At 39.2% G+C, this 19,514-nt stretch overlaps 1 protein-coding gene across 1 annotated transcript in view; it reads right to left on the minus strand.

The window, feature by feature from the left end:
* Positions 1 to 19,514, minus strand: part of LOC308337872 (ankyrin repeat domain-containing protein 26-like) — a 340,750-nt gene that overhangs the window by 90,807 nt on the left and 230,429 nt on the right. The window lies entirely within an intron of this gene.

A 19,514-nucleotide genomic window follows, 5' to 3' on the forward strand; every position in this document is an offset into this window, starting at 1 on the left:
AGGCATCACAAATCAATGTAGGGGGGAATAATTATTCAATAAATACACCACATATCAAAAAAACAGCAGTTGAATGAGAAACTTAATTTTAATATTAAATTCAAATTAAATTCCATCTAATTTTATGGGGATGACAGGCAAAAGAGGATGGGTCAAGGATAGGAGATCTCATTACAGTCCAAGACCAAGTGTGCTAGAAATGGTCTTACTAGGGCTATGGATCAAAGTAAAAATACCCTCAAATGAAAAAATTCCAAGTGATGGTAGTCTAGGGAGCACCCCTACGCATGGATTTCTGAAGGAGGACTGTTGTCCACATGACTGAAAATGACCTTGGATCTGGGTGTGAACCGGCACTATACAATGTCATCCACAAAATGACAAACGGACAATGAAGAGGAAGACCATGAGTCTCATGATATCACAATTCTTCCAATGCAAGTGGAGTGGGAAAGTGACAACTGACAATAAGGACAGTGACCAAAAAGGAGCCAAGAGGGCACCTGGGTGGCTTGGTCATTAAGTGTCTGCCTTCAGCTCAGGTCATGATCCCGGAGTTCTGGGATCTAGCCCGCATCAGGCTCCCCGCTCAGCAGAAGCCTGCTTCTCCCTCTCCCACTTCCCCTGGTTGTATTCACTCTCTCACTGTCTGTGTCAAATAAGTAAATAAAATCTTAAAAAACAAAAACAAAAAGGAGCCAAGAGTCAAAAGCATCAAATTGGCCTGCTGCTGGGAGCCCATTAAGAACTCCAGATGGATGGGTGCCTGGGTGGCTCAGTGGGTTAAAGCCTCTGCCTTCGGCTCAGGTCATGATCCCAGGGTCCTGGGATCAAGCCCCGCATCGGGCTCTCTGCTCAGCAGGGAGCCTGCTTCCCTTCCTCTCTCTCTGCCTGCCTCTCTGCCTGCTTGTGATCTCTGCCTGTCAAATAAATAAACAAAATCTTTAAAAAAAAAAAAAAAAAAAAAAAAAAAAAAAAAAAAAAAAAAAAGAACTCCAGATGGATAAGAGAATATTAACACCATCCCTACTTTCTCCCAAAATCCTTTGGAGTAGGGAAAATGGATCAAAAAGGAAACCAATCACCGGTGAAGAAATGTGAACAGAGGGGGTCTTCTAGGAAGATGTTAAGGGTCAGGGGAGACTGTGTACAAGGGAATGGTGATGTCTGAGTAGGGCTGCAAGAACACTGGAAAGAGGGCAACTGGCCAGAACTCGGCGACTTACAGGGTTAAAGTCAGAGGGATCGAAGGACCAAAGGAATTAATATTTATGACAGAAGCTACCTGAAATTCGATTCATTCAACAATTACTTGTCATGAGCTTCCTGTACACCAGGCACTCTTTTCAGAACTGAGCACACAACAGTGAACAAAACAAAGCTCTTGTACTCACTGAGTTTACATTCCACTAAGAAAACCGTGGATCAATAAGCAGGCGACGATGAGGCAGGTGACGACCGGTGCACGACTAAGGGAACAGGAAGTACGAGCAGGGGAGGGGGCACACCTCACTACTACGGTGGTATCTGAAGAAGGACTTGTGGGAGAAGAAAGAGAAAGACATGCAGAAATCCGGAGGGAGGATACTCAGTGCACAGAGAACAGTCACACCAAGGGTCTGAGACAGGAAAAGCTCTGGTGTGTTCAAACAGCGAGAGGGGAGAAGAGACGAGGTCTCACAGGAGTTTGAACTATGTGTCAGTTCTCACAAACAGTGAAGAGTTCCTTTTTACGCTGAGTGAGGTAAGAATGCACGGTGGGACTCTGAGCAGACGGGTGACAGGATCTGACAGAGGGCAAAAGGCTCACTGTAGGTACAATGTGGAAAGTAACTTAGAAGGGACACAGACTGCAGCAGACAGACCAGCCAGGAGGGTACTGCAATCATCCAGAAGAGAGGTCACTTGGCCCTGTGTAGCAGAAATATCAAAAATTATCAAGTTCTGGGTATGAAAACAGACTTGACAGGGTTTGCAGGGATAAGGCTTGGCCTACAAAACTGGAAAGAGAAAGTGGCCATTTTCTCAGGCAGGAAAGATTATGAGTAGTTATTTTGCTTGGGAGATAAAAAGTACAGGGTACACCGCTGAACATGAAATACCTCTTATTCACTGAGGTAGAGAGGGCAGATAAACTGGTGGATATAAAAATCTGTACAATCCAAGGAAAAGAGCCTGGCTAGATCTTTTTTTCTAAGGTGAGGACCAGGGGGGACGTAATCAGATAGGTATTTAAGGCCCTAAGACCAGATAAGATTTCCATCCTAGGGAGTGATTACATCCAGAGAAGTCTGAGAACCAAGCCTCAAACCTCTCAAATATTTAGAAGTCAACTTAACAGAAGGAATCAGGAAGCGCTAACTGAGAAGCAGCAGTCAGCAGGTAGGAGGCAAGCAAGAGACTGTGATGTCCCGAAAGCCAAATGAAGAAAGTTCATGTAAGAAAAGGGAATTATCAGCCGTGTCAAATGCTGCTGACAGGCCAAGTAAGATGAGCGCTGAGAATTGACAACTGGATTTAGCAACATGGAGGTCATCAGTGACCTTGACAAGAGCTGTTTTTCTGAAGCAGTGAACATAAAACCCTGACTGAAGTAAATTAAGACAGAAGAAGAATTGAAAATAAAATTTACATCGACAGTTCTTTCCAGGAATTTTATAGGAAAGGAAAGCAAAAGAAATGTGAGGGGAACTACGAAGGGGATTTTTTTTTAAGATGAGAAAAGTCACACATAATTGCAATAATAATCAGGTAGAAAGAAAAATTACTAATGCAAGAAAGAAAAAGGAGAAGTGCTAAAGCAATGTGTTCAAGGTAAGGAGCTAGAGATAAATGTATCCCTAGTCAGAAGGAGGAGGAGCCAAAGCAGAAGAGGACAGAACATTTGAGTTTCACTGCAGGTAGGTAAGCAGATGGGTGGTAAAAGCACAAAAATATTCCCTCCTGATGGAAGTTCCTCGAATAGAGTTACATGTGGAGAGTGGAGACAGAATTCACAGGAGGATGACACCATAAATGGAGTAGAGAATAAAAGGGAAATGAGAGCCACAGCAAGACGAAATGGAAGTCCCAGCTCCAGGCGTGCCCAAGCTGAGCCTCTGAGCCAGGCAAGAGGCCCCCTGCCGCTCTGCAACATGACATCCTGGCTCTTAGATGCCGGGGAAGCTGCAGATAAAACAAGCAGAGGTTTGAGGATTCTAACAACTACCCTCTTCTCTCCTCCCCTGGACAGCCTGTACTTGCAGACTTGCGCAGGGTACCACTCACTCACTCCTCCAATCACAGATCTGCCTTCAGGTCCGCTGCCCAACCCAAGTGCTCCCGCAGTGATCCGTCAAGACCTAGCAGCTGAATTCCACTCCCCCGGTTTCACCTGATCTCTGAGCAGTCCCCCCTATATCAGCAACCATCCTCCTCCTCTGATTATGCACCCAGTCTCGATCACTAGCTTCCCTCTTCCTGATACCCTTTAAACATTATTCTTCTAAAACAAACAAAAACAAAACAAAACACACCACACTATTATTCTTCCCTATGATTTCAGGGCTGAGCCAGAACTCTATCCTCAATCCACAAACTCTTCACAGGTAACCTAATCTGCTCCCAGGGTTTTAACCATCAACCCCCAGAAATCCTTGGACCACAGTCTGAAAACCACTGGATTAGGGTATTAGCAGAAGTAAGTTAAGGGCACCTGGGTGGCTCAGTCAATTGGGCATTTCCCTTTGGCTCAGGATGTAATCCCCTGGGATCGAGCCTGGTGTCAGAAAGGAGTCTGCTTCTCCCTCTCCCTCTGCCCTTGCTCCACCCCACTTGTGCTTGTGCTCTCTCACTCTCTCTCTCTCTAAAACATAAATAAAATCTTAAAGAAAAAAAAGTGAGTGAAATGAATGGCCATAAATCCTAAGTAGAGTGAGGGGGGAAAAAAAGAAACTAAGTACAGAGTGATGGGTAAGTAGAGTTGTCTATCAACTGAGGCTCCCAATAAAACTGCAACAGAAGACCAAGGAATGTGGAAGAAGAAAAAGTTATGATTAAAGAATGTTTACAGATCTTTAAACTTAGTATTTAAGTTAGAGAACAAAAGTGTCAGAAATTCCAGAAAGTTCATGCAGAAGCAGAAGATGAGAAGACATGAGAGGTAATGAACAAAAGGAAATTAAGAAACCAAAATGCATGGTATAAAATGAAAAGACTAATGGAAAGTAATTCATTTAAGAATGGAAGTAAGGGGGCACCTGGGTGGCTCAGTGGGTTAAAGCCTCTGCCTTCGGCTCAGGTCGTGGTCCCAGGGTCCTGGGATTGAGCCCCGCATCAGGCTCTCTGCTCAGCGGGGAGCCCGCTTCCCCCTCTCTCTCTTTGCCTGCCTCTCTGCCTACTTGTGATCTCTGTCTGTCAAATAAGTAAATACAATCTTTAATTAAAAAAAAAAACAATGGAAGTAAGGCTAACAATTATAAAAACATAAATATTACTAATTTAAATATAAAAGCCACCCATTAGGAAAATAAAAATACAACTATAACAGATTGAAACAAAACTCACAGAATGGGTTAGACTATTTTTCTAGTTCCAAAGATGGGACTAGGAGCCAATGCTCCTCCCCTAAATGAGTGCACCTTCAACAGACAGCAACCCACAGGGATGAGGGAAATAAAAGCAAACTGCCATAATGCCTCTTATTGTCCCTATATCTGGTGGGAATAAAAGGACATTCCTAACCAAAAAGGAGAAAGTCGGGCACCTGGGTGGCTTAGTCGGTTAAGGGTCTGCCTTTGGCTCAGGTCATGATCCCAGGGTCCTGGCATCTAGCCCTGCACTGGGCTCCCTGCTCTGCAGGGAGTCTGCTTCTTCCTCTCTCTCTGCCGCTCCCCCTGCTTGTGCTCTCTCTCTCTCTATCTCTCTCACTATCTCTAATAAATGAATAAAATCTTAAAAAGAAAAAAAGGAGAAATTCATTACAACTCCTCACCACTAACGGTGAGTAAGATACAGCTGAGAAAAAGGGAGAGGAATAGGCTCTCATCTAAAAAGGATGAACTTTCTCCCCTGGTCAGGGAGGAAGAGCAAGGTTCCCAAACCTCACAAGGAGAAACAATACCAGTTGCACATCCTCTGTGCCAGCTAAACCAGAGAGCAGAAAATTCAGCCACATGAATTTCAGTCCTGAAAATTCAGGGGCCACATGGCTTTAGTCAGTATGCTAATCGAGAGTGGCTATCCTAGAAACACACACTCTTCCAAAACTGAAACAGGAAGAAACAGAAGATTTGAACAGACCAATTTCAAGTAATAAAATTGAACGGGTAATGAAAAACTAGCAACAAACAAAAGTCCAGTACCTAATGGCCTCACAGGTGAATTCTACCAAACGTTTAAAGAACAGTTAATACCTATTCTCCTCAAACTATTCCAAAAAGATAGAAGATGGAGAAAAGCTTCCAAATTCATTCTACAAGACCAGCATTACCCTGATATCAAAATCAGACAAAAACACCGCAGATATATCTGCTGAACACAGAGGCAAAGACTCCTCAACAAAATACTAGCAAACCCAACACAACAATACATTAAAAAAAATCAGTCACCACAATCAAGCAAGATTTATTCCAGGGATTCAAACATGGTTCAATATTCACAAACCAATCAATGTGATATACCATACTAACAAGGGGAAGAATAAAAACAATATGATCATTTCATATATGCAGAAAAAGCAACTGACAACATCCATCCATGAAAAAAACACTCAACAAAGTGAGTTTAGAGGGAATATACCTCAACACAATAAAGGTCATATATGAAAAATCTACAGTTAACATCATACTCAATGATGTAAAACTGAAAACTTCCTCTATGATCAGGAACAAAGGAAGGATGTTCACTCTCACCACTTTATGCAACAAAGTACTGGAAGTCCTAGCTGTAGCAATCAAGCAAGAAAAAGAAATAAAAGGCATATATTGCTAAGGAAGTGGAGTGCCTGGGTGGCTCACTCGATTAAGTGTCCGACTCTTGATCTTAGATCAGGTCTTGATCTCGAGGTCATGAGTTCAAGCCCTGCACTGGATTCTACACTAGGCATGGAGCCTACATTTAAAAAACAAAACAAAACAACAACAACCACCAAAAAACCTGCTCATGAAGAAGTAAAATTGTTACTGTTTGCAGATGACATGATACAATATATAGAAAACCCTAAAGACTCCACCAAAAAACCATTAGAACTGATACTGAATTTGGTGAAGTTGCAGGATACAAAATTAATATGCAGAAAACTGTTGCATTTCTATACACTGATAACAAAGTAGCAGAAAGAGAAATGAAAGTAACAATCCTATTTACAATTGCACCAAAAATAATAAAATATCTAGGAACAAACTTATCAGGGAGGTGAAAGACCTATATTTTGAAAACTGTAAGACATTCATGAAATCAAGATGACACAAACAGATAGAAAGATAAAACATGCTCATGGACTGGAAGAATATTATTAAAATCTCCATACTAAAGCTATCTACAGATGCACTGCAATCCCTACCAAAATACCAATAGCATTTTCCCCAGAACTAGAACAAATAATCCTAAAATTTGCATGGAATCACAAAAGACCTTGAATAACCAGAGTAATCCTGAGAAAGAAGAACAAAACTGGAGGCATCACAATCCCAGACTTAAAAATACTACAAAGCTAAAGTAATCAAAATAGTATGGTACTGGTACAAAAACAAGACACACAGGTCAATGGAACAGGAGAGAAGGATCAGAAATAAACCCATATCTATGTGGTTAATTAATCTATAACAAAGGGGGTAAGAAGATACAATGGAGAAAGACAGTCTTTTAATAAATGGTGCTGGGAAAACTGGACAGCTACATGCAAGAGAATGAAACTGGACCCTTTTTGTACAACATACACAAAAATAAATTCAAAATAGATCAAAGACCTAAATATGAGACCTGAAATCCTAAAACTCCAGAAGAAAACAGAGCCAGTAACCATTTGGAAATCAACCTTAGCAACATACTTGCAGATATGCCTCCTGAGGCAACAGCAACAAAAGCAAACATAAACTATTGGGACTGCACCAAAACAAAAAGCTTTTGCACAGCAAGGAAAACAATCCACAAAACAGTCAACTTAATGACTGGAAGAAGATAGTTGCAGGTGAGATGGATATACATAAATGTGTGTGTATATATATATATATACACACACACATACATACACACACACACACACACACACACATATATATATATATATATATATATGTATCCAGATATATCTGAAAAGGGGTTAATATCCAAAATATATAAAGAACTTACACAACTCAACACCAAAAAAACAACAATCCAATTTAAAAATGGACAGAGGACCTGAATAGACATTTTTCCAAAAAAGACATATATGGAGCCTATGTGAAAAGATGCTCAACATCAGGGAAACGCAAATCAAAATCACCTCACACCAAAAACAAACAAACAAATAAATACCACCTCACACAAGTCAGATGGTTAGTATCAAAAACAAAAAATAACAGATGTTGGTAAGGATGTGGAGAAAGGGAAACGCTGTGCACTGTTAGTGGGAATATAAATTGGTGCAGTCACTTTGTGAAACAATATGGATGTTCCTCAAAAAATTAAAAATAGAAATACCATATGATCCCATATTTCCACTACTGGGTATTTACCCAAAGAAAACAAAAACATTAATTTGAAAAGATGTATGTACTATATGTGTATTGCAGCATTTTTTACATTAGCCAAGATATGGAGACAATCCAAGTGTCCACCAAAGGATGAATTGATAAAGAATATGTGACTTATTCATATATATATAAAATATATAATATAATAATATATATAATATAACACATATCCATATATATCTAATGCATATATATATTAGAATATTACTCAGCAATAAAAAAGAATGATATCTCGCCATTTGCAACAACATAGATGGACCTAAACGGTATGCTAAGTGAAGTTAAGTCAGACAAAGAAAGACAAAATACCATATGATTTCACTTACATGCGGAATCTAAAAAAAAAAAAAAATGAAAAGCAAACAACCAAACAAAATGGACTCTTAAAGACAGAAAATAAACTGGTGGTTGCCAGAGGGAAAGTGGGTGGGAGGATGGGTAAATAGATAAAGGGGATTAAGAGGTACAAACTTCCAGTTATAAAATAAGTAAGTCACTGAGATGAAAAGTACAGCATGGGAAATACAGTCAATAATACTGTAATAATGTTGTATGGTGACAAATGGGGACTGCATTTATTGTGATGAGCACTGTGTAATGTATAGAATTGCTGAATCAATGCGTTGTATACTGAAAACTAAGATAACATTGCATGTTAACTATACTTCAATTAAAATTTTTTTAATTAAAAAAAAGGCTAGGCATTTGAGAGTTGAATTACCCAGTCACAAGTAATCTAATAATACTTTTAAAATACATTGTTAAAGGCTAAAATTCTTAAATTCCAGGTACAAGATATGAACGTAAATTCAAACTGGTGCATTATAATCAAATGGTACTACCTAGCTTTTCATTCAAGGCTGATGGGTTTCAACTATTTTAGGGTAACCAGAGGAAGGAGTTTCATAAAAGAGTCATGGGTGCAAACAGGCTCAAGGACTGCTACCATGAACACATTTCTGACAAAATCTTGGCAGAGAAATGAGGAAATTATATTTGAGCCAAAAATCTCATACCACAGCTGAACGCCAACAGACACTGCTTTATTTTAAGGTCACTAAATCAAAAAACAGAGATGTTAAGTATCCTTCAACATTACAAGCTAACCATTAAAATAAAATTAAAATCCTTCAAGTTATCCTAAGAGCCAGGAAAACAACAATAAAACAAAGAAAAATCCAGACTATGTGGTAAAAGACAGGAAAAGACCAATACTGTGAAAATCATAACAGATTAAAGATGAAACATTAAAAGCAAAATTGTAAATAAGACAAATTATTAAAAGAAAACTCTCACAGATACAGACATATCTAAAATAAAGTAACTTGGGCACCTGGGCATCTGCCTTCAGCTCAGGTCATGATCCTAGACTCCCGGGATGGAGTCCAGCATTGGGCTGCCTGCCCAGCAGGAAGCCTGTTTCTCCCTTTCTTCTCCCCCTCCCTCTTATTTGTGCTCTCTCTCTTGCTCTCACTCTCCCTCTTTCTCTCAAATAAAATCTTTTAAAGAAAATGAAATGAGGGGTGCCTGGGTGGCTCAGTCCTTAAGCATCTGCCTTCAGCTCAGGGTCCTGGGATCCAGCCCCACATCCGGCTCTCTGCTCAGTGGGAAGCCTGCTTCTCCCTCTACCACTCCCTCGGCTTGTGTTCCCTCTCTCCCTGTCTCTCTCTCTCTCTCTCTCCCTGTCAAATAAATAGATAAATATCTTTTTTAAAAAATGAAATTTTTAAAAAGTGACTCAAAAAGATTGAAAACAAAAGGATAAACAGACAAACCAGGCAGATGCTAACAAAGAAGCCATCATTTTTTTTTAAAGGTGTGAAGACAAAATAGGACACTTTATGAACAACAGTATAATCCACAGTGAAGAAAGAATCCTCATGTACCAAAACCACAATACCAAAATAATTTTTTAAAACTGAATATGTGGGGCGCCTGGGTGGCTCCGTTGGTTAAGTGACTGCCTTCGGCTCAGGTCTTGATCCCAGGGTCCTGGGATTGAGCCCCACATCGGGCTCCCTGCTCAGTGGGGAGCCTGCTTCTCCCTCTACCTCTGCTGCTCTGCCTGCTTGTGCTCTCTTGCTCTCTCTGTCAAATAAATAAATAAAACTCTAAAACAAAAAAAACCCTGAATATGCAAGGGAAAATGTCAACCACTACTTTGGTTGGGAGTCTTCACTCACCATGAAAGAAAAAGTAATAACCAAATACATAATACATATGTACATATATGTACATATATTATGTACATAATACATAATAAATGTGAATTTTTTAGAAGTAATAAGATTGCTCTAGTAAATAAATGGGTTTCTCATACTCAATGCTACGTACCCCTACAAATCCACATCCTGCCACCCCAGCCCCTCACAGCTACTAATCTGCTTTCTGCCATTTGCCTATTCCAGATATTTCATATAAAATGAAGACACAGCATGTGCCTTTTTGTGTCTGGCTTTTTTCTCTTAGCATGTTTTCAAGGTTCACACGTGCTATAGCATCATTCTTCTAGACTTTCTACAAGAAAAATAAAACCTTATTTGATTAGAAACACATTGAGTATTTTGTTGCTAGCAGCTGAAAACCTACCTTCCAGATACATTTGCTTATGTTCACTGTTTGTTTATAACTGCAACAAACCACCTTTCAAAGAGATAAGAAAACAAAATCAGCAACACTACCTCCAGAACAATTAACGTGATTTTGAAACACAAGCTGATATCTACCTCTCTGTTATTAGCACCATCATCATATATTGCCCTGTGTCCATCAGTTTGTGCTTCAATAAAGGTAAAACAGTATTTCCTGGCAAACAACTCACAGAGAACTTTAACAAGGAGTAGTCTATTTTTCAAGATCATCAAAGTAAATGTCAAATTCTGTAATGTCATCTACGTTACACTTTATTAGTGAGATTTTTGAGATTCTGTATATTCTTACATTGTACGTCACCAGCCAAAAGTTCTCTAAATCCCTTCTGAGACCCAGACTCCGGCAGAACGTAAAGAAAAGACAGCTTTATTTGAGAGAAGCTGGCATCAGAGCCACCTGCCACTCATTCTTTGTCCTTTATGTTCTACATCCCAAGCACAACTATTCTACCCACAAAGCCCCCCTTTATGAACCCCCACAATACTCCTAGTTCACAATATTTCAGCACAACCGCTGACTGCCATTAAATGTTTCATGTAAATAAAATTTGTCTCCTAAACTTTTTATTCTATATAGTTTAGGCACATTAAAGGTACTACTACAAACAGGAAATATCTTATACATCTCTTGAATCTGCCTGAGTGCCTAGATAAATAATTTTAAAATAAACTGAGTAAATTACACTCCTTCCCACTGCTGGTTCCTTAACCTCCATCAGGCCCAATCAGGGCAAGGGGAAGATACTTTGAATAGGATGAAAGACAGAAGTTTAAATTAGACTGGACTTGATTTTTCAGTATGTGAGAGTGACCATAAAGCCGTGAGATGAACCAAGGGAAAGGAACAGAGATCCAGCAAAGGATCCTTGCAAGCACCAGTGGGAGAAAATGAAACTGCTTTACAACTGTTTCCTACCAAGTTTATCCACACAATAACCAGTTAAGTACTGACATCTGAACGATATTAAGTCTTCCTTCCAGGAGAGGAACAGCTCTCCACTAATTCAGATCTTCTTTGATTTTTTTAAATCAGAGTACAGTTTTCCTCATATAGGTCATGTACATGTTTTGTTAGCTCTATATACAAGAATTTTTTTCTTTGTGCTAATGTTAATGGTATATTTTTTATTTCAAATTCCAATTTTTTATCTTGGTATACAGGACAGCAACAGACTTTTGTATATTAACGCTATATCTTAATGTCTTATTAGTCCCAGGAGTTTTATTATTATTGACTTTCTGGGATTTTCTACCTAGACTATCATGTCATCTAAGAATGAATACAGTTTCCTTTTTCTCTTCCCAATTTGTACACCTATCAGTTCCTTTTTTTCTCACTGCATTAGCTAGGGTTTCCACTGCATTGTTAAAAAGCAATGGTAAGAGAGGACATCCTTCCCTTCTTTCTGATCTTAGTCGGAGAGCTTTTGGTTTCTTCATTATTATGATGTTAACTGTAGATATTGTGTGGATGTTCTTTATCAAGCTGAGGAAGTTCCCCTCTATTCTTGGTTTATTGAGAACTTTTATCATAAATGGGTGTTGGATTTTGTCAAATGCTCTCTCTGGATAGGATATTAATAGGACCATAATATGCTATTTCTTCTTGAGTCTCCTGATGTGATGGTTTACACTAAGTGATTTTTGAATGTAGAACCAGCCTTGCATACTTGGAATAAATCCCACTTGGTCATGGTGTATAATAATTCTTTTGATATGCTGTTGGATTTATTTGCTAATATTTTCTTGCAGAACTGTGCATTTATGCTCACAAGAGATACTGGTCTGTAGTTTTCCTTTATTGCAATGCTTTTGTCCAATTTTAGTATTAAGGTAATGCTAGCCTCCTAGAATAAGCTAGAAGTATTCCCTCTGCTTCTATTTTCTGTTAGAGATTACAGAGAACTGGTATCGCGTCTTCCTTAAACATTTGGTAGAATTCACCAGTGAAACCATCTAGGACTGTTTGGAGGGTCAATTGCTGATTCAATTTCTTTAAAAGATACAGACCTACTCAGATTATGTTTCTATTACACTTTATTTGATTTCTACCATTTCTTGGTTCTTTCTTAAAGTTTCCATCTCTTTGCTTACATAATCCATCCATTTTTGCATGTTGTGCACTATTTCCATTACTGCCCTGGGCATATTAATTAGCTATTTCAAATCTGGCCTTTATAATCCTCAAGTCTCTCTCATACCTAAATCTGCTTCTCATGTTTGCTTTGTCTCTTCCAAGTGTATTTTTTGCCTATTAGTTTGTTTTTAAATTTTTTTGCTAAAAGTCAGACATTATAGGGGCACCTGGGTGGCACAGTCACTTAAGCATTTGCCTTCAGCTCAGGTCATGATCCCAGGGTCCTGGGATCGAGCCCCACGTCGGGCTCCTGGCTCTGCAGGGAGCCTGCTTCTCCCTCTCCCTCTGCCGCTCCCTATGCTTGTACTTTCTCTCTCTGTCAAATAAATAAATAATATCTTAAAAAAAAAAGTCAGACATTATAGATAGGGTAAAAGAACTGGGGTAAACAGGACTTGAGTGAGGTTTGTGTTTAACCTGGCTGTGAGCTAGGCTGTTTACTGTTTGATGGAGCTGTATGAGTCAGAGGCTAGAATGTCCTCCAGTGTGCTTGGTTTTATCTCCCCTGCTGTCTGGTTTTCTGTAGAGATTTCCCCCTTAAAGACAGTCTGAAGAGACTGTCTTTTTTCCATTGGATATCTTTCCTGCTCTGTCAAAGATTATTTGACCGAAGAGTTGAGGGTCCGTATCTGGGCTCTCTACTCTGTTCCATTGGTTTGTGTGTCTGCCAGTAAAGACAGTCTCTTCAATAAATGGTGCTGGGAAAATTGGACAACTATATACAGAAGAATGAAATTTGACCATTCTCTTACACCATACACCAAGAGAAACTCAAAATGAATGAAAGACCTCAATGTGAGACAGGAATCCATCAAAATCCTAGAGGAGGACAGAGGCAGTACCCCTTCGACATCGGCCACAGCAACACCTTTCAAGACACGTCTCCAAAGGCAAAGGAAACAAAAGCGAAAATGAACTTTGGGGACTTAATCAAGATGAAAAGCTTCTGCACAGCAAAGAAAACAGTCAACAAAACAAACTGGCAACCCACAGAATGTCATTTGCAAATGACATTATAGGGGTGCCTGGGTGGCTCATCGGGTTAAGCCTCTGCCTTCGGCTCAGCTCATGATCTCAGGGACCTGAGATCAAGCCCCTCATCGGGCTCTCTGCTCAGCGGGGAGTCTGCTTCCCCCTCTCTCTCTGCCTGTCTCTCTGCCTACTTACGATCTCTGTCTGTCAAATAAATAAATAAGATCTTTTTTAAAAAATGACACTACAAAGGGCTGATATTCAAGATCTATAAGGAACTTCTCAAACTCAACACCCAAAAAACAGAAATAATCAAGTCAAAAAATTGGGCAGACGACATGAGCAGACACTTCTCCAAAGAAGACATGCAAATGGCTAACAGACACATGAAAAAGTGTTCATCATCATTAGACATCAGCAAAATTCAAATCAAAACCACACTGAGATACTACTTTACACCAGTTAGAATGGCCAAAATTAACAGGCCAGGAAACAACAAATGTTGGAGAGGATGTGGAGAAAGGGGAACCCTCTTACACTGTTGGTGGGAATACAGGTTGGTACAGCCACTTTGGAAAACAGTGTGGAGATTCCTCACAAAATTAAAAATAGAGCTACCCTATGACCTAGCAATTGCACTACAGGATATTTACCCCAAAGATACAGATGTAGTGAAGAGTAGGGCCATATGCACCCCAATGTTCATAGCAGCACAACAGCCAAACTGTGGAAAGAGCCAAGATGCCCTTCAACAGATGAATGGATAAAGATGGTGTCCATATATACAATGGAGTATTACTCAGCCATAGAAAGGATGAATACCCAACTTTTGCATCAACATGGATGGGACTAGAAGAGATTATGCTGAATGCAGTAAGTCAAGCAGATAAAGTCCATTATCATATGGTTTCACTTATTTGTGGAACATAAGGAATAGCATAGGGGAGGAGAAGGAAGGGAAAAATGAAGGGGGGATTGAGAGGGGCAGACGAACCATGAGAGACTGTGGACTCAGAGAAACAAACTGCAGATTTTAGAGGGGAGGTGGGTGGGGATTGGCCCAGTGATGGGTATTAAGGAGGGCACATACTCCATGGAGCTCTGGGTGGGATATGTAAACAATGAATCGTGGAACACTACATCAAAATTAATGACCTACTGTATGGTGACTAACATAATAAAAGATAATAATAATAAAAAAAGAGAATCTGAGCTTTGCAGTTTTAGCTGTAATCCCCTGTTATTATACAGAAGCCTGACTGATGTGGTAGAAAGGGGTGGTTCTGGTAAAAACAATTTCCCTTGAGAGAAGGCCTTTTGTCAAGGTGAACAAAATGCTCTGGTTATTTTTCAGAATGGTTACTTCCCCTCTCCCCTGCCAGAAGCACTAGGGGATATTTTTCTTTTTTAACCAGAGAACCTAATAGAACTCCTAGAAGTAAAACTCATCAAAAAGTGTGGGAGCACCCCATAAGAAGCCTGGACCTCTGGAGGGTCAAACTCTCTGGCTAGTCTACACTACGCCTCCACCCATTAATGAATTACAGATGAAGTGTTCCTACCAGTACTAGCTACTCAGCAGGCCCCTGCTCTATAGGCTTCTGTTCTGGGCAAGCTGATTCCAGGTATCCACCTCTCTTTCCAGTTTTCAAGGCAACAATGTGCCTTATGATCTCAATTCTCTGACGAATCTGAGAAGAGCTGCTGATTTTCCAATTCCTCAGCTTTTCTCACTACTGGACATTGGGAATGACGACTTCCAAGCTCTTTTCAAGTTGGACTGGAAACCAGAAGTCACCTGTATGTTTTATGATTTTATCTCTTACCTTTAGGTCTTTGATTTACTTGGAAATCATTTTTTGTGTACGGTGTATATGATGTAAAATACTATTTTAAAAATACTTTATTCCCTGTGGGAAACGCTCTTGGATTCATCATTTGACACCTCCTTGGGATCTTCCTGAGATACGCATTTAATCCAAATGAGTTATGGCAGGGCTTCTCTCTAACTTACTCTGTTTTACTTTTATTTTAAATAAATTTTTACTTTTATTTCAATAAGTTTTTGGTTGACAGAGTAAAAAATTATTTCAATCCTTAAAAAAAAAACACACACAAGGTGTGAGATCATAATAGAAAGTACTTTCTTTCCCATTTTAATACTAAGTAGTTTGGAATGATCTATCCTTTAATCTCTTAAGGTGCCTCCTAATTTTTTTTGAAGAGAAAGGAATTTAGTTATTACAATGTACCAATTAAATTAATATAAGCATTTCCTACTATGGCAACTTACAATAGAAAATAAGCATTACTAGGGCACTTGGGTGGTTCAGTCCATTAAGCACTCTGCCTTCAGCTCAGGTCATGATCTCAGGGTCCTGGGATCAAGCCCCACATCAGTCTCCTTGATCAGCAGGGAGCCTAGTACTCCCTCTCCACCACACTTGTGCCCTCTCTTGCTATGCCTGTCACCAACTCTCTTTCACTCAGATAAATAAATAAAATCTTTTAAAAAAGAAAGAAAGAAAATAAGCATTACTTATAAGAGGCTATTCAAATTGTGTCATATATGTAATTATTTCTGTGCTTATCTTATGTATTTCATGGCAGTTAGTCTAAGAGAGAGTTCTTCCACCCTGGCACTTTGAACATTCTAGGCCATATAATTCCTTACTGCTGTGGGGCTCTCGCATTGTAGGAGTTTAGTATTATCTTGGTCTTCTACCCACTAGATGCCAACACATAATCCAAACCCCCAAGTTGTTATATTGCTACATGTTTTCTGGAGGAACCCAGTTGAGAACCACTGGTCAAAGAAAATGTATACTAAATGTGGAAAAACGAAATAATGTAAAAATTGTATTATTTGGTGTTAATTTTTTCAAATAATGTAAATTTTCAAGTGAAAGAATGGTAGCTAAATCTCTAAGGAATGACTTAAACATCATTGTGTCAGAGATACACATGCATATGATACTCGGACCTCAAGGAAAGACTCCCAGGGGTGCCTGGGTGTCTCAGTCGCTTAAGTGGCTAACTCTTCAGTTTTGGCTCAGGTCATGATCTTGGGGTTGTGAGATCGAGCCCCACGTCAGGCTCTACCTTCAGCAGGGAGTCTGCTTGACATTCTCTCTCCCTCTCCCTCCGCCCCTCCCCCTGCTCACACAAACTCTATCAAAAATAAATAATTTTTTTAAAAGACTCCCATTCAACCTTCCTCCATAAGCAATGTTGTTTTTCTAAGTCATTTCCACAGTACTAGGAAATGTTTCAGTTTACCAACAATATATACTGACTACCCAGTACAGAAGTTCAGAATTTACCTACTAGCTTTCTGATACTGAGGATTTATGCCAATACAATGACTATTACCACTACTACCTGTCTTCCACTTCCTCCTCTGGCATTTATTATAGTATTACTCTTTGCTATACTCTTGGGTAACCCTCTAAGGATTTAAATCTTTACTTCTTGTTTTACCAGTTTATTCACAAAGGTGTAGGCCAACAGATGTTTCCTGTTCTTAAATTCTCTAGTGGCTGTTATTACATTATTGTTATTATTAACATCATCATTAGTAAAAAAAAAAAAAAAAAAAACAAAACCTAATTCTCTAACAATAGATGAATGGTTCTCTTTAGTTTTTCATGGTTTAAGATAATGAGACAACGAAAATTTTAATGCTACAAGCCACCGTTTTGAAATAACTGCAATATAAATTGCCAGGAACAAGATTATTAAATCATAGTGTATAAATACTCCATCATATTGCTTTCCAGCATGGTTATTAGAATCCATTTTATTTTGTTCATATTGAAAATGGTATTATTTTTTCCCAATTATATAAATAAAAATCCTTATGAAAATTTCAATGTATTCAGGGGCACTTGGCTGGCTCAGTGGGTAGACCATGCAACTCTTGATCTCAGGGTTGTAAGTTCAAGCCCCACATTGGGTACAGAGATTACCTAAAAATAAAATCTTTAAAAAACTTGAATGTATTCAAAGGAGTATAAGGAAGAAGGTAAAAATATAAAACTCCACTACTCTGAAACAAGTACCTCTTTCTTTGTATATCTACATAGCTTAAATAATTTTAGTCAGATTATATATGTATTGGTTTTATATAGCAATTTCTTTTAATTTTTCTCTATTATTTCTGGCTTATAATCATACTTTTATTACACACTCTCCCTCTCTGACAACTTTATCATCTCCTCAGGTAGCCAGCAGGAAGAACAGTCTGGTGTGTAGCTTTCCATTCTTACTGGCTCCAAAATATTCCACAACATGTGTAATCGGAAGTATAGGCTAGTTCTCCTAAAAAATTATTTTTACATGTAAGTCTCTAATCCACCTGGAACTTCTTTCTTTTTTTTTTTTTTTTAAGATTTTATTTATTTATTTGACAGAGAGAGATCACAAGTAGGCAGAGAGGCAGGCAGAGAGTGGGGGGGGGGGGGAAGCAGGCTTGCTGCCGAGCAGAGAGCCCGATGCTGGCTCGATCCTGCTCAATCCCGGGACCCTGGGGTCATGACCTGAGCTGAAGGCAGAGGCTTTAACCCACTGAGCCACCCAGGCACCCCTGGAACTTATACTTATTTCTTATGTATGACATGGGAGCTCAAGTTCACATTTTGTTCCTAAATGGTGAGTGATTAGGCCAAAACAATTTATTAAATCAACCATCTTTTCCCACTGTCAATAACTGCTGTTGCTGTAGACTGAATTCCCGAGTACGCTAGGACATGGTTCTTACTCTCCGTTATGTTTCTTTGTTCTCTTTGACAACTCCTATAACAACAACATGAATTTTTAATAATAATGATTAGATAGCTTAATTGCTCTCTGGGCAAACCTCTCTCTAGGAGTTTCATTTTTCATAATTTCCTAGGCTAGTCTCAGATTTGGGGTTTTTTTTGGGGGGGGGAGGCAAAATTTTAAACAATCTTCCATATAAATTTTAAGATCATTTTTATTCAATTCCAAATAAAACTCTGACTCTAAATGCAACTGCATTAAATAGATAATTTTGGAAGAGTTAACATTTGCATGATATTTGCTTGTCTTTCCCTCCAGAAATGTGGACTATCCTTTCATTTGTCAGATCATGTTGCATACCCTTCATAAGATTTTTATGGTTTTCTGCATATAGTCTTTATTCCTTTCGTGTTTAGTTCTGTTTCACAGTTTTTGTTGCTAATGTGAATAAAGTATTTTTACTATTCTGACTTGTGGCTGGTGATTGCTAGTATAGAGAAAAGCTCTTCACTTAGATATAGTTAAATTGTTTCTAGTCAGTTTACCAAACACACTCATAATTTCAGAATCTCGTGGTTTTTCTAGTTATGCAATCATATCACTATTTAAAAGAGATCACCTTCTTTTCTAATAATTATAATCAATATTAATTTTCTTAGCCTTCTGAATTCCCCAGAATCCTGAAAATAATGTCCAATGCTAATAGGAGCAAACATATCTTTTTTCTCTTGATAATGGAAAAGGCTTTTCAGTTTCCACATTTAGTATAATGCTTCCTCTTGGTTTTTTAACAAATATTTAAGTAATTGTCATTAATTTCCATCTTATTTAGCATAAGCCAGCTACAGGAAAGTGATATAGCTATGGAGCACAAAATCTGAACTTTTAGAAGTCTTCTCCAGTGAGAGATGCCCCTGCCTGAAAAGTGCTCAGGTGGCAAAGTGGGGCAGAATCCTAGGTGGGACAGGGTGGTCTCAGGTCACAGGTCACAGAAAGAACAGGGTGCCTGAGCCGGCAGAGTTCCCAAGCATTGGAGCAGGGAAATCAGCTACAGCCAGTGAGCCCAGGAATGGGCTCTCAGCTTGGTTTGTCATGAACCCTGGTATAATCAGGAGACCACTCTCTGTATAGACGCCCTGCAAAGGGCAGAAACACAGTGACCTTCTGCCTTCCCCTTCCCCTGGGGAGCAGCGGTGTGGGTGGGCACTGCGGGAGTCTGCAGAGTTTGGCACACACAAAAGTGAAGATCGCTTCTCCCTGAGGGTTTACTGAAGAGAG

Source organism: Martes martes, assembly GCF_963455335.1.
Source record: "Martes martes genome assembly, contig: scaffold_65, whole genome shotgun sequence".
NCBI lineage: Eukaryota > Metazoa > Chordata > Mammalia > Carnivora > Mustelidae > Martes > Martes martes.